Genomic DNA, 16,160 nt, shown 5'->3' with positions numbered 1-16,160 from the left:
TGTGTGCATTGTCAGAAAACTTCCTAGGCTGGCAATAATTAAAGTATTTGGATTAAATAGATGTAATGTGAAGTCTGTGACATCTGAGGGTAGGTTAGCCAGTTTAATACCAGGTGTTTGGAGGCTGGGGATGTTTTTCATGGTTATAAGTCTCCATGCCAAATTTTTATTCCAGAAATTGGTGTGAGAGGATATGCTGAGAAAATAAATGAAGACATAAACAATGATTTAAGAAATCAGCTTGGAAGTCAGGGATTTATTTTCCCTGTCCCACTCTAATATACTTGTAGAAATACTACCAATTACAGATGAAACAAAATATTCTTCAGTTCAGTAAACCATATTGTATTCAGCTGCTAGAGATACAACTGTGAACAAGATGGAAATAGTCCTTCCCTCCTGAAGCTTATAGTTTGATGAGTAAAGCAGACATCAAATAAATACATAGCACATCCATATTTACCAAAGAGGGTGCAGAGATAATCGGGCTCTTGCTATAGATAAGGTGGTCAGAGAAAGCTTTTCTGTGGACTTGAGAGTTAAGGTGCAGGATTCCAGGAAGTCAGCCTTGTGAAGAATTGCCTTTCAGGCAGAGGGGCTTTCAGCACGTACAAAGGTTCTGACAGGGGAAAGAGCTCGAGTCTTGTTGGTGCAGGAAAGAGGCCATTGGAAGACCAATTAGGAGGCTGTTGTGTAAGATGAGAAGTGATGGTGTCCTGGATTGGGGTGGTCATGGTGGAGAGAGAGAAGATGGTGTGTTCAGAATGTATCTGAAGGGTAGAACTAGTGGGGCTTGTTGGATTGGGTGTGGGGAGTGACATTAGATGGAGAAATCAAGGATGACTCTCAAGTTCCTGGTTAGAGGAATTGAATGGATGGGAGTGTCATTAACTGACATAGGAAATTATGTGAAGGAAATAGAGAAGGACACACAACGAAGGCCAAAGGAAATATGAAGGTTGGCAACCCTTAGTAGAGTCTAGCCACCCACATGTTTCTATTCCCATTCTCTTGCTCTTTACCAAAATAAAAGCTTTTCATCTGCTGCAGACTCTTTGAACACACTGCAGCCTCTGTGTCATCAATAATTTATGCAGTGTTCTCAAGTAAAAGCGCTAGTGTCCAAGGCCTTGTCATTCAGATCTGGTTTCCCAGAATATTTCACAGGGCAGATATGAAAGGGAAGATTTAAAAACAAAACATGCTGTCATTGGTTAGTGTGGCACGATTTAAAGGGCCCTAATTAAATTTTACCTAGGGTCACTCTCCTTTTCATAGGTGTATATAAAATTTACTGTTCTTCCAGGACCTGTTGTACTAACACCTATACCCTATTTATAGGAAACTAAACAGTTTGATTGGTATGTTTTGCTTTCAGTTGATTTTTTTCCCATGTAAACCACCAGAAAGACTTTTGGAGGTATAACTTTGTAACCTTCCATCTGACATTGTAGTTACTTTTCCAGGAAAGTAATTATTCATGTCTGTTCTTATTCTTTTAATAATAAATAACTTTTCTTGTTATAAATAAAATATTTTCAGTGAAGATAATTTGGAAAGTACAGAAAGTTATACAATCATTTGTAGTTTCAATTACCAAGAAGTAATATTTTTTCCAGTCTTTAAAAAAAAAATCTAATCAGTGTAATGCTTCATACTCTGTGCAGTTTTGTATCATCTACTTTTTTTCTTCACCTAACATTCTGTTATGACTGTTTTTAGTATCTTATAAACTATTATTGAAAGACAACATTTTAAATAGCTATGTGCCATTCCACGGCATGGAGCATTTGATCATTTACCTGTTGTTGAGCATTTAGGTTATTCGCTGTTCTTTGTAGAGAACTTTTAAATGAAGGGAAAAAGTCAGACAATTTTTACAGAACACAGAGGTTTTTTTTTTTTTTTTTTTTTTTTTTTAAACATCTTTATTGAAGTATAATTGCCTTACAATAGTGTGTTAGCTTCTGCTTTATAACAAAGTGAATCAGTTATACATATACAATATGTTCCCATTTCTCTTCCCTCTTGCATCTCCCTCCCTCCCACCCTCCCCATCCCACCCCTCTAGGTGGTCACAAAGCACCGAGCTGATCTCCCTGTGCTATGCGGCTGCTTCCCACTAGCTATCTATTTTACATTTGGTAGTGTATATATGTCCATGACACTCTCTTACCCTGTCACATCTCACCCCACCCCCTCCCCATATCCTCAAGTCCATTCTCTAGTAGGTCTGTGTCTTTATTCCCGTCTTGCCACTAGGTTCTTCATGGCCTTTTTTTTTTTTTTTTTTTTTCCTTAGATTCCGTATATATGTGTTAGCATACTGTATTTGTTTTTCTCTTTCTGACTTACTTCACTCTGTATGACAGACTCTAACTCCATCCACCTCATTACAAATACCTCCATTTCATTTCTTTTTATGGCTGAGTAATATTCCATTGTATATATGTGCCACATCTTCTTTATCCATTCATCTGTCGATGGACATTTAGGTTGCTTCCAGGTCCTGGCTATTGTAAATAGAGCTGCAATGAACATTGTGGTACATGACACTTTTTGACCTATGGTTTTCTCAGGGTATATGCCCAGTAGTGGGATTGCTGGGTCGTATGGTAGTTCTATTTGTAGTTTTTTAAGGAACCTCCATACTGTTCTCCATAGTGGCTGTATCAATTTACATTCCCACCAACAGTGCAAGAGTGTTCCCTTTCCTCCACACCCTCTCCAGCATTTATTGTTTCTAGATTTTTTGATGATGGCCATTCTGACCGGTGTGAGATGATATCTCATTGTAGTTTTGATTTGCATTTCTCTAATGATTAATGATGTTGAGCATTCTTTCATGTGTCTGTAGGCCATCTGTATATCTTCTTTGGAGAAATGTCTATTTAGGTCTTCTGCCCATTTTTGGATTGGGTTGTTCGTTTTTTTGTTATTGAGCTGCATGAGCTGCTTATAAATCTTGGAGATTAATCCTTTGTCAGTTGCTTCATTTGCAAATATTTTCTCCCATTCTAAGGGTTGTCTTTTGGTCTTGTTTATGGTTTCCTTTGCTGTGCAAAAGCTTTTAAGTTTCATTAGGTCCCATTTGTTTATTTGTGTTCTTATTTCCATTTCTCTGGGAGCTGGGTCAAAAAGAATCTTGCTGTGATGTATGTCATAGAGTGTTCTGCCTATGTTTTCCTCTAAGAGTTTTATAGTGTCTAGCCTTACACTTAGGTCTTTAATCCATTTTGAGTTTATTTTTGTGCATGGTGTCAGGGAGTGTTCTAATTTCATACTTTTACATGTACCTGTCCAATTTTCCCAGCACCACTTATTGAAGAGGCTGTCTTTTCTCCACTGTATATGCTTGCCTCCTTTATCAAAGATAAGGTGACCATATGTGTGTGGGTTTATCTCTGGGCTTTCTATCCTGTTCCATTGGTCTATATTTCTGTTTTTGTGCCAGTACCAAACTGTCTTGATTACTGAAGCTTTGTAGTATAGTCTGAAGTCAGGGAGCCTGATTCCCCCAGCTCCATTTTTCGTTCTCAAGATTGCTTTGGCTATTCGGGGTCTTTTGTGTTTCCATACAAATTGTGAAATTTTTTGTTCTAGTTCTGTGAAAAATGCCAGTGGTAGTTTGATAGGGATTGCATTGAATCTGTAGATTGCTTTGGGTAGTAGAGTCATTTTCACAATGTTGATTCTTCCAATCCAGGAACATGGTATATCTCTCCATCTATTTGTATCATCTTTAATTTCTTTCATCAGTGTCTTATAATTTTCTGCATACAGGTCTTTTGTCTCCTTAGGTAGGTTTATTCCTAGATATCTTATTCTTTTTGTTGCAATGGTAAACGGGAGTGTTTTCTTAATTTCACTTTCAGATTTTTTGTCATTAGTGTATAGAAATGCAAGCGATTTCTGTGCATTAATTTTGTATCCTGCTACTTTACCAAATTCATTGATTAGCTCTAGGAGTTTTCTGGTAGCCTCTTTAGGATTCTCTATGTATAGTATCATGTCATCTGCAAATAGTGACAGCTTTACTTCTTCTTTTCCGATTTGGATTCCTTTTATTTCTTTTTCTTCTCTGACTGCTGTGGCTAACACTTCCAAAACTATGTTGAATAATAGTGGTGAGAGTGGGCAACCTTGTCTTGTTCCTGATCTTAGTGGAAATGGTTTCAGTTTTTCACCATTGAGGACAATGTTGGCTGTGGGTTTGTCATATATGGCCTTTATTATGTTGAGGAAAGTTCCCTCTATGCCTACTTTCTGCAGGGCTTTTATCATAAATGGGTGTTGAATTTTGTCGAAAGCTTTCTCTGCATCTATTGAGATGATCATATGGTTTTTCTCCTTCAATTTGTTAATATGGTGTATCACATTGATTGATTTGCGTATATTGAAGAATCCTTGCATTCCTGGGATAAACCCCACTTGATCATGGTGTATGATCCTTTTAATGTGCTGTTGGATTCTGTTTGCGAGTATTTTGTTGAGGATTTTTGCATCTATGTTCATCAGTGATATTGGCCTGTAGTTTTCTTTCTTTGTGACATCTTTGTCTGGTTTTGGTATCAGGGTGATGGTGGCCTCGTAGAATGAGTTTGGGAGTAGAACACAGAGTTTTAACGAAAGAAACAATCTTCTACTCAAATCAAAATAATTTGTAAAAACAACTGTCTTCTCCAGGCAGTTTTAGAAGAATGATTGGAGCATCTGAACAATAGCAGTAAAAGCCCTCGTCTCCTGGGCTCTCTGCTGTGTGTCCTGCTCTTTCTGTGTCCTGGAGGTACCAAAGATAAACGTGGACTCCCTTTGCCAAGCTCCTAAGCACCACTGCTCACCGGGATCTTCTCCCTGGTCCTTTGGAGTCTCTCTGTATTTCCATTTGTAGCTGGCACCTCTGCATCATGCCTTGCAGCACCGGCTGCAACTAGGGAGATAGAGGCACAGCCCTCTTACCACAGTGTTGGGCTGCCAGATTTGCGAGGCTTCATCCTCAGCCCAGCTCTTCTCTGTGGCAGCCCCTCAAGTCTTAGCAGGGCACCTCCTTCTAGTCATCCAGCTACCCAACAACTGTTTATCGAGCACCTACCAAGTTCCAGGACCTGGGCTAAATATTGGGGAGCAATGGTAAGACAAATGCAGCTGCCCTCGTAGTTTATGCTTGGTGGGAAACAACTACACTGAGGGAGGATAGATTGTTAGGTACGGCTTGGGAGAGTGATGTACTAAACAGTGTTCTAGTTCATAGTTCTGACCTTAGCTAGTACAGGTAGTAAAGATTACTATAGCTAGTGTAGATTACTATATATTACATTTTAAGACCTGTGCACATACCCATTCAGGTATGAGCTACATCTGTTAAAACTATAAAATGAGACAGAAGAACCCAGTCAGTGAAACAGAGGCATTGCTTGGTAATGCTGTGTCTCTCTGCTGGCCTTTTCCATTATTGGAGTTGTCAGGCTAGATCCTTAGGTGCCATAGTGCAAGTCTGTCACTCCTTCAGGGATCAAAAACTACTCTTCCCCACTGTGCCTGTGACACATGTCACATGTAACATGTGCACATGCCCCATATTAAAGGTGGTAGTGGGTAGAGCTGGACCTGAAGTCTGCCTAGAAGGTGACAATTACTATTTTTGCATTTCCCTCCTCTTCTTCTTAAAAGGACACCATGAACTAGAATATAAGTGAGTTCTGCCTTTGTCTGGTCATTTCCTTTATCACACTTGGTCTGTACTATAAATGTGCTGTGCTTGAGGGCAGGGTAACGTGTTGTGCTTTCTTTTTGTTTGGTTTATTTGGTAATTTGGCAAATAAATCTTCATGGGTGAAGAACAAGACGGTTTCATTTGCTAAGCTCTGTGTGAGCATTTTCCCAACATTGATTATTTTTTAAAAACAACTAGTATTCCTGATGGATGCAATTGCTATGGCATTCTCTGCTGGACATATCAGGAAAGGGCAGCAGAGAAATAAATTTGGATTTTAGCAGTACATCCAATTCATGTTCCTTTGCAGAGTTGAAGAAATATGGGCTAGTTAAAAGGAAAAGCAGATGAATTAGGAAAGTCTTGTATTTAGTGATAATGTGGTATAAGGAACCCTAGACACGCATTCATTGGTCCTGAGTTACCACCTCTTATTAGTTGTGTGGATCTGATATTTACAATCAGATCATTGTGACATGCACCAACCACTACACTGTACCTAATCTACCTAACTCCCAGTTTGCTCAGTGAGGTAGTGGGGATTTATTTATTTGATACAATATTTATGTATCTGATAATTGATGTTCATATTTTAGTAAATTCCAAGTACCATCCTGGTACTCTTCCTTCTTTCTGTTCAAATTGTCAGTAGGACTTTTTGTTCCAGCTTAATGATCCAGGTGAGATGGGAATATTGATTTGTGCCAGGTGAAAAAAGAATTTTAGTGCATTACTGAAGAGTGTATTTCTTGCTCAGAGTTGTGAGAGTTATGTGAGATTAAATGAGATAAAATAGAAGAAAGTGTAAATTGGAAATAGCTTTGCACATATAAGGGAGTCTTCTACATCAGAGTCACTCTTGGGGAGGATTCTGGTGGTGTACTTCAGGATTCTAACTTTGAACCTGCGCATTTTAACTCTGTATCAGTATCTGGTGAAGATACTAGAATATATGAAGAAAATAGAGAGATACTGCTTATCATCAACTTGTGGATGATCTACAGCTGTAGGTTTAGTTTTCATTGATTCCTTATGTTTTATTTTTTCTAATGATTTGAAAGGTAAACCTTTAAAAATGTAGTGATTTTATTTATTTATTTTTTAAAATATAGGTGTAGGAGTAGTTTTTTTTGCTTTTTTAAAAAAAATTTATTTATTTAATTTATTAATTTTTGGCTGTGTTGTGTCTTTGTTGCTGTGCATGGGCTTTCTCTAGTTGCAGTGAGTGGGGGCTACTCTTTGTTGCAGTGCATGGGCTTCTCATTGCGGTGGCTTCTCTTGTTGCAGAGCATGGGCCCTAGGCATGTGGGCTTCAGTAGTTGTGGCACGTGGGCTCAGTAGTTGTGGCTTATGGGCTCTAGAGCACAGGCTTAGTAGTTGTGGCGCATGGGTTTAGCTGCTCCGTGACATGTGGGATCTTTCCGGGACCAGGGCTCGAACCCCCGTCCCCTGCATTGGCAGGTGGATTCTTAACCACTGCGCCACCAGGGAAGCCCAAAATGTAGTGATTTTAAATCGTGGCCAATTTAAAGCTTTTGTGCTTAGAGCTGTATTTCACTATTTAATTTATCTTGTTATGTATTCATTATTTTTTTAATTGAGGTATAATTGACATATAACATTGTATATTTGTTTTAGATGTACAACATAATGATTTGGTATGTGTCCAAATTCATTCATTCTTAGTATGTCTGAAAGTGCCTTTCTTTTGCCATATGTGTGAATGAAAACTGGCCCAGGACAAAACTAAAACTAGAGTTTTAAATTCATTAGGTCAGGGACTGTTTCTTCTACTTCTTTGCTTTTCATACAGTTCTCGACATTATATTTTGGATATAATTGATATTCTTTCTATAGTGTTGATTTGATGTGAAATTTTAAAAAAGAACTAAGCCTTAGGGAGTTGTAAGATATTGTTTACATGCTTTGAATTAGGGCTCCTCCTAATAGGAGATTGTTTGACTGAGTTCTGTACTAATATGTCTGTGCTTGATTATTTGGCATCAAATGCCTAAACATAGCAAATAATAGCCCAGTTGAAGACCTCTGACATCAACTAATTATTATGTTATTTCAGACCCATACTAAATCATCAATTTGAATATAGTATAAGGTACTCCTTTATTGGGACTTATTTTTCCTTTTAACAGAATGCCTTTGAAAAAAAGTGGGGAAGTAGAAAGAGTCAAGAGACCTGAACTTTGTCACTATGTAATATGTGAACGTGGCCTGTCACTTGTTGGGATCAAGTTATTTGTGCTGTCAAGTAAGAGGGTTAAAAATCAAGATCCCTTCCGACTTTTTTCAAGTCCTGTTACCATCTGTGGCGTCTGGCAGCTACAGTAATCCTATCAAAGTGGGATGTTTTGCAGAACCCCAGTTGGTTTGAGGCAGTGCCTCTGACTCCTCTGACTTAGAATAACAGCTGTTTCTTGTGTGTGGGCCACAGATTCCAGGATTTATGTGAGCTGTCATTGTAAAGCATGCTCATTTTTCATGAGTTTTTATTTTTAAATTCTTTATAAATCGTATTTGTGAGTGTCAAGAGTATCAGGAATATTGCCTAACTGGTATGAGTGAGTGATTGGAAACACATCTGCTTTTGCTTTTTGAGAATAGATTATTCTTTAGCTAGTCAGGTTATCTATCTAAATAAGACAGGGAAATCAATAACACATTTTCTTTTTGCAGAAGAGCAGTTTTTTCCCATACAGTTTGCATGATGGAATTTTTTTGTTTTTATTTCCCAGTAAAACATAAACTTCCTTTAGCTTTATCTGTTCAGAAGTTAATGATAAATTTGCATAAAAAAGTTAATGTGGAAAACTTAAAATGTGTTCTATTTAATACCCTTTGTTATCTTTTTTTTTGGTTGTTAATGCAGACCTCTTTTTCATGAAGGAACATTGTGCTTCTTTACTTGAAGTCTAAATTTGCTTTGATTTTTTGGTTCAATGTGGCGAAATTGAGTATCATAATTCTGGGGAGGAAACCAAGTATCAAAAAAGAGAAATGCTGTAGAATTATAAATCCTATTTTCATAGCTATCCCGTGTCTTATGAGAAATTACAATCCGGAAAAATTTTACCTCGGCATTTACAATTTTTGGCTATATTTATACAAACGCTATATGACGGTATCAAAGAAATAGCAAATACGATTTTTGTTCTTGAATAGAAATTATTATTTAAAGGGAAAAGAGAAGGAATGTTTCTAGTTAAGAATTGTTTCTTTACCTGTCTAACACATGCTAGAATGAACACAAATAATGGCAAATGTGTGTGTGTGAGTGTGTGTGTGTGTGGTATTTCTAGCACATATATGTATATATATGAAATTCCTGCTAATTTGAGACATATAGATCTATATTTATTCTGAAATTGAGAATAATGTCATCCCTCAGATACTTCATTTCATGAAAGTAGTGCCTCTGGTTAAAAGACCTGTGAAGTACAGAAGAACTCTTGATATTAGATCAAATTCTTATATACCAAATAGTTATTAGTTATATTTTAATTTATTTCTGACCTTGGGCCTTAGGCTTCCACCAGTTTACAGGATTTGTTTACTTAAATATTAACATTTAGTTTTGAAATTTCACATCCATTTGATCAGTATAACTAGTTGAGGCATATGTGGTGGCATCCTTTGGTGTGAAGGTCTGGGCGTAGCCAAGCAGCCTGCACAGAGAGGAAGGGTCCACTAGAGACAGACTGTGGGTGGGGCTAGACACTGGCTGCTCAACGAAGAAGAGCCTGTGCATAACAGAGGTCAAAATGGGTCTGAAAGCTATGGAATCAGTTGAAGCAGGAAATGCAGACAAGGCAAGCAGAATATCGGGTAATTCATGACTGCAACACCATGTATAAGGGAAAGGTTTCTAATTAAAGTGCTGAACTAATTTTCCTCTGCCTCTTTCACAATTCCAGCTGAGTGGAAAACCTTGTCTCTTTCCAGGTGTTTTGTAGCTAGAACAGGTGGTGGGCCTTCAAGTATGTTTTGAACTAAGTAAAGGCTGAGACATAGAAATAGAATCCCAGAGATCTTGTTATATACAACAACAATCTCAAGAAATAGGCATGAAGCTTCTTCGCTCTGAGAGAAGCAGAAAACAAGTGTTAGAAAGCCAAAGCATTCCTTCTATGTGTATGCAGCATTTTAATTTATAAATCCAGTCCCTGACCTTTCAAAGTTAATTTATGCATATACTACAATTTCAGTCAAAATCATTCTGGGATTTTTGGGGAGAACTGGAAAGAATGATCTAATGGAAAAATAAACAAGGGAGCTTTCCAAGGAACTTTCCAAATGGAAGAGCAATGAGTAATAATGATGAAAAAGTATAAACACAGGTCTATGGAACAATACTTAAGTCTAGAAATAGATTCAGCAATATGTAAACCATATAATAAGTTTTCTCCAAAAAAAGGATTACAGTGTTGTTGGGGAGCTGAGTAGCAGTTTTTTAACAAGTATTTGCAGGGCTTCCCTGGTGGTGCAGTGGTTAAGGATCCGCCTGCCAACGCAGGGGACACAGGTTCGATCCCTGGTCTGGGAAAATCCCACATGCCACGGAGCAACTAAGTGCATGTGCCACAACTAGTGCGCCTAGAGCCCGAGCTTCGCAACAAGAGAAGCCACTGCACTGAGAAGCCCGCTCACCGCAACTAGAGAAAGCCCGCGTGCAGAAACGAAGACCCAATGCAGCCAAAAAAAAAAAAGTATTTACATCAACATCTTTTACTATATACTAATATAAAATTGAAATAAATTAGTGAACTTAATGAATTAATGAAATTAATGAAAAAATCATGTTCTAGGAAGACTAAAAAAAATAGAATATATAATAGAAATGTGAAGGGATATCTTTTGGGGGTTTAAAGAAATAGAAAAACAAAGAAAAAGATAGATTTGAAAAATATTTAAGATGTATGTTCAGTAACAGTTTTTAGAAGAACAGTAGCAGAGTGGGAAAATAGATCTGTACCAATATGACTGCTAAAGAATATAAAGTACAGTCATCCCTTGGTATCTATAGGGTATTGGTTCTCGGACCCCTGCAGATACCTAAATCTGTGGATGCTCAAGTGCCGTATATAAAATGGCGTAGTATTTGCATTTAACCTGTGCAATCTTCCCATATACTTGAAATAATCTGTAGATTACTTATAATACCTAATACAATGTTATAAATACAACATAAATACTATGTAAATAGTTGCCAGCACTCAGCAAATTCAAGTTTTGCTTTTTGGAACTTTCTGGAGTCTTTCTATTAAATATGTTTAATTGTGGCTGGTTGAATCCACAGATGGGGAACCCGAGAATATGGAGGGCTGTTTGTATAAAGTGCTTGTTTGTTTTTATCCCTCAAACATTGAGACTTTAATAGATGAATGGACAAAACAGATAATTCACACAAAGGGAAATATAGTTAGTAAAGTGAACATGAAAAAATGTTTATCATAATTCACTATCAAAGGTCTTGTTCAAATCTATAGCACATAGGTATCATTTTATAATTATATTGAGGTAATCCCCCCCGGCCATCACAAAAGTGAACGTCTCATATTGGCAAATTTGCAGCAAAATTTGTACGTTTTTATTTTAAAAAGAAACCAAGAACTTATTCATTGCTGGCGAAGACATTGGCACAGTTCCTCTTGGGGGGAAAAGAAAAGGTAAACCACAGGAAAAGTAGAAAAATTGCTAAAACCCTTTAGTCATCTTGAGCTGCCATAACAAAATACAATAGACAGAGTGGCTTAAACAACAGAAATTTACTTCTCAGAGTCTGGAGGCTGAGAATTCCAAGATCAAAGTGCTAATGACTCACATCTCTGGTGAGAGCACTCTCTTCCTGGCTTGCAGACAACCACTTTCTTGCTGTACCCTTGCATGGCGCGTGCACGCGTGCACGCACACACAGAGAGAAAGCTGTCTGATGTCTCTTCTTTTTAGGACACTGATGTCATCATTAAGGCTCCACTCTCATGACTTCATCTAAACCTAATTACATCCCTAAGGCCCCACCTCCAAATACTATCACATTGAGGGTTAGGGCTTCAACATATAAATTTTAGGGGGACACAGCTCAGTCTATAGCAAATGGTAAGTAATCTTTCCAACAGGGACCCCATTTTATACTTTTTTAACCTCTAAGCAGAGGGCTCATTGCACATGTGCTGCCATGGAGATCAGAATCAGTATTGGTTAAGGAAAGTTGATAGCTTGTTAATCTTTTGCTCATTGTGATATGAAATTCAATCACACTTTCATAGTAATCTATGGAATTTATTTAAAGAGTTAGCCTCCGGTTAGAATGCTAAGCAACAATAGCAGTTCAGTTCACGTGTTTATTTTCTTTTCCTTTTCTAGCATGTTTTAAATATGCTAAATTTTCTAGGATACAATAAATCTGTGAGATCTCCTCAAAAGATGTAATTCCACTAGTTTATCATAGGTAAATGAAATCAAATTTACATACTTTGGGGCTTCCCTGGTGGCGCAGTGGTTGAGAGTCTGCCTGCCAATGCGGGGGACACGGGTTCGAGCCCTGGTCTGGGAGGATCCCACGTGCCGCGGAGCAACTGGGCCTGTGAGCCACAACTACTGAGCCTGAGCGTCTGGAGCCTCTGCTCCGCAACAAGAGAGGCCGCGATAGTGAGAGGCCCGCGCACCGCGATGAGGAGTGGCCCCCACTCGCCGCAACTGGAGAAAGCCCTCACGCAGAAACGAAGACCCAACACAGCCAAAAATAAAAATAATAAATAAATAATAAATTAAAAAATTTAAAAAAAAAAAATTTACATACTTTGTAGGAAAAAAGTGAATGCTTATGTACTCTATACATCAAACATGGGATAGACTTCAGGACGAGAGATGAAGGGAGAAATGGTACATCCTGAGCTTGGCCAGCACACCTTGTGACCAACCTAGTGTACCTATTCTGTGCCAAAATAATGGGTTAGTTCTGTCACTTCAGTTAGAATTATTGGTGCCTTAATCCACCACTTAAATGATCAGATAGAGTGGAGCAAAAATGCTGAATTTTTAGTTCTTTCATCTTTCAAGAGGAAGAAAGTTAAGTCTCTTGTTTTTGACTTTTGCTGAGACTCTCTCATTAATCTATATCTAATGATATTTTAAAACACTGACTTTTTTAGCATACTGTGATAGAGACATTGTCCTGTACATGGAAAAATATCTCAATCAGGATTAAAAATAACTGGAAATAGAATCTTAAGTGTTTGCTTTTTTTGTTTGTTTGCTTTTGTTTTTGTTTTTTATTTCACTCAGTTCTCTTTTGAGGCTCTAGGCAGAATTAAATTAGAAGGAAAATCTGAGTGGTAAGGTTCTTTTTATAATATGACTGTTGATTTTATGTAAATGATAAAATACAGTTCTAGTTCTTTTTTTTTTTTTTGCCTTAAGCCAGGAGAAAGATGAAAGGTTTTCAAAATGATAAAGCTTTTGTTTCCATTCATTGTGTTTCCTTCAGTTGAGAGGTAGTAGAGAAAGATTTTTATGTTTCCATTTGTATAAAATAATTCCATCTATTGCTTTCTTGGTTTCTTCTCTTTTTCTATAGAAGCATAGTTTATTTGCTTCTTGGAAGGAAGCTGGATTTTAAAAAACAAACACACACAAACTCAGAAAATACCTGTGGTACTGTTATCCTCCAGTGTCCCCTTCACCCAGCGGACATAACTTTATGCCAACATGTGCCATTTATAGCAATTTCCACAGGCATTATTTGTATTAATCTGTATCAGTGTCTGTGTAGAGGATTTGAAGTACAATAATTTTCAGAACATTAAATCTCTATTCAGAGAAATCATTAGATTTCCTCCTATTTATTCAATAATTAATACAGCTATGACAACATAATATGGCACTTATTTAAAGGTTCTTTTTGTTTTGCTACCTTTGGCTTTTTAATATGGTATTTTATTAAATCATAAAATAAAAATCTGTTTTTTTCTGTTTAAGATAAAAATTTACGGGACAATATACATGAGAAAGGTTTTTGTTTGTTTGTTTGTTTCTCTTTTTCATTATCTGATTCAACATACTGGTAAATAAACACATAACCCTTTGCTTTTCCTTTAGTTAATGCTTTCTTGGAAGAATTGTAGGAAGAAATGTGATATAATTATAAGTCAGCAAAAACATTAATGAACTATCAAGGTAATTAAAAAACTACTTTCCTTATATACTTCTATCAGGGGCTTCCAGAAAAGTCTCAGAAGAATTTGCCTTTTTTATAACCATTTAATTAACTTGAGATAAATCCCTTACTACAAATATACTTCAGAAAAATTGGGGACTCTAATGTGTACAGGGGTGTCTTCACCAGCAGCAAGACCAAAGTGGTGTGTTTTTCGGGTAGAATTTGGGTATAATTTATTAATTTCAGCAGAAGTTTAAACATGTAAACAGGATAATTTTGTCATGAACTTTGCTACATTTCTCTTAAAATCAATCCTTATATTGGTTGCTTCATAAACCAATTTTATAGCAAAATGTTCACTGCTTTTCTCTAGGTTCATACATTCCCTGGCCTGGGCTTCTTTAGGGAAGAGTTTTCTTTACATAATATTTGCTCCCCAGAGATGTGTCTTTGGGAAAAGACTTTTATCTGCAACAACTGTATGGGTTTCCCAGCAAGTAAACGCCATGGAACAAGTAGATGGATCCCTGCTGTTTTCTCATCAGGCCCAAGTATATTGAAGAAGCTTAGCACATACTCACTGAAACAAAACAAAGCAAAACCCAAACCAAACCAAACAAAAAACAACTTTACCTTAAAGAGAAACAAACAACTAATCACAATCTGTACTTTGTTTTTGTTTTGGGTGTATCTCTTAAGTTGACTACCACTTAGAGGGCATTATTGCCTGATACTCTGCAGGCACTTTCACATATAAGTCAGTTAAGTCTTAGAGTAACCCGGTGAGGTAGAGCTGTTATTCTAATTATACTGGTAAGGAACTGAGGCTCAAGGAGGAAATCTTTGCCGAGATTGCATAGCTGGTTGGCAGTAGAACTAGGAATCTGAGGGCTTCTGGGTTCAACTCTGGTATGATACACTTTCTTCTACATCATGTTCACTCTTCCTTTGGTGTTCTATTCAGTGCAAGCTGCATATGTAGAACAGAGTGGAAAGGATTCTGCTGCAAATCCTTGTTTTCATTTCTATGTGTCTCAGCCTGGACAAGGTCATTAGGATCTCTACAACAGTCACTGTTATCTCTCCCCTGGAGCACAGCAGTAGCCTTCTGATTGCATGCTCTTCCCCTCATAGCAGCCAGGGATCTTTTGGAAATGTAATTTGGATCATGTCATACTTCTCCCTTAAAAGCCTTCAGTGATTTTTCCATTGTACTTAGAATAAAAAACAAAATACTTATTTTGGTCTACAAGACCCAGCACAGTCTGGCCCCTGCTTACCTCTCCCTCACTTAGTGTCTGCTGAGCACATATAGCTCCTGGAATGCCTCAAGCTCTTCCTTGCCTCAAGACCTTTGTACTTGTATTTTCCTTTGTCTGTAATTCTTTAAGTCTTTCTACCTTTAGCTGATCCTTCAAGTTTTAGCCCAAATATCATTTCCTGAAGAGACACCTTCTCCAACTTCCCAACCTCATTCCTCTTGTTTTATTAGTATTCCTTCTCTCTCTGGTGTTTATAATTTGCTTTTATAGTCACTTAATTATAACTGACATTTAGGGAGCCCTCCCAACGTGCCAGCCGCTGAGTACTGCCTTTCATCCTGTTTATAGATGAGGAAGTAAGATACTTTCCCAGATTACAGCAGATTGTGAGCCAGGGTTTAAACCCAGCCTTCCTCCACAAGACTATAAGCTCTGGGAGGGCAGGAACCATGTCTGTGTATTATTATTTTCCCAGTGCCTGGAATATAGTAGGCCCTCAACAAATACCTATTGAACAAATAAACCTGTGAAAGTGACTTGTTGTTTCTTTTTTTAAATTAATTAATTAATTAATTTATTTTTGGCTGTGTTGGGTCTTCGTTTCTGTGCGAGGGCTTTCTCTAGTTGCGGCAAGTGGGGGCCACTCTTCATCGCGGTGCGCAGGCCTCTCACTATCGCGGCCTCTCTTGTTGCGGAGCACAGGCTCCAGATGCGCAGGCTCAGTAGTTGTGGCTCACGGGCCTAGTTGCTCCACAGCATGTGGGATCTTCCCAGACCAGGGCTCGAACCCGTGTCCCCTGCATTGGCAGGCGGATTCTCAACCACTGCACCACCAGGGAAGCCCAGTGACTTGTTTTTTATAATGCTTTACTGAAGTATAATTCATATACAGTAATATCTACCCTTTTAAAGTATGCAATTCAGTGGTTTTTAGTATATCTAGAGTTGTGTAACCATCATCACTGTCTGATTTTAGAATGTTTGCATCACCCCAGAAAAATACTGTGTACCC

The 16,160-nt window shown here is 37.7% G+C and overlaps 1 protein-coding gene across 9 annotated transcripts in view; it reads left to right on the top strand.

The window, feature by feature from the left end:
• The window catches only part of ST7 (suppression of tumorigenicity 7), a 263,596-nt gene that overhangs the window by 91,793 nt on the left and 155,643 nt on the right, over nt 1-16,160 (top strand). The gene's annotated exons all lie outside the window — the stretch shown is intronic.

Source organism: Balaenoptera ricei, chromosome 9 (assembly GCF_028023285.1).
Source record: "Balaenoptera ricei isolate mBalRic1 chromosome 9, mBalRic1.hap2, whole genome shotgun sequence".
NCBI lineage: Eukaryota > Metazoa > Chordata > Mammalia > Artiodactyla > Balaenopteridae > Balaenoptera > Balaenoptera ricei.
This window is presented reverse-complemented; position numbering and strand designations above follow the sequence as displayed.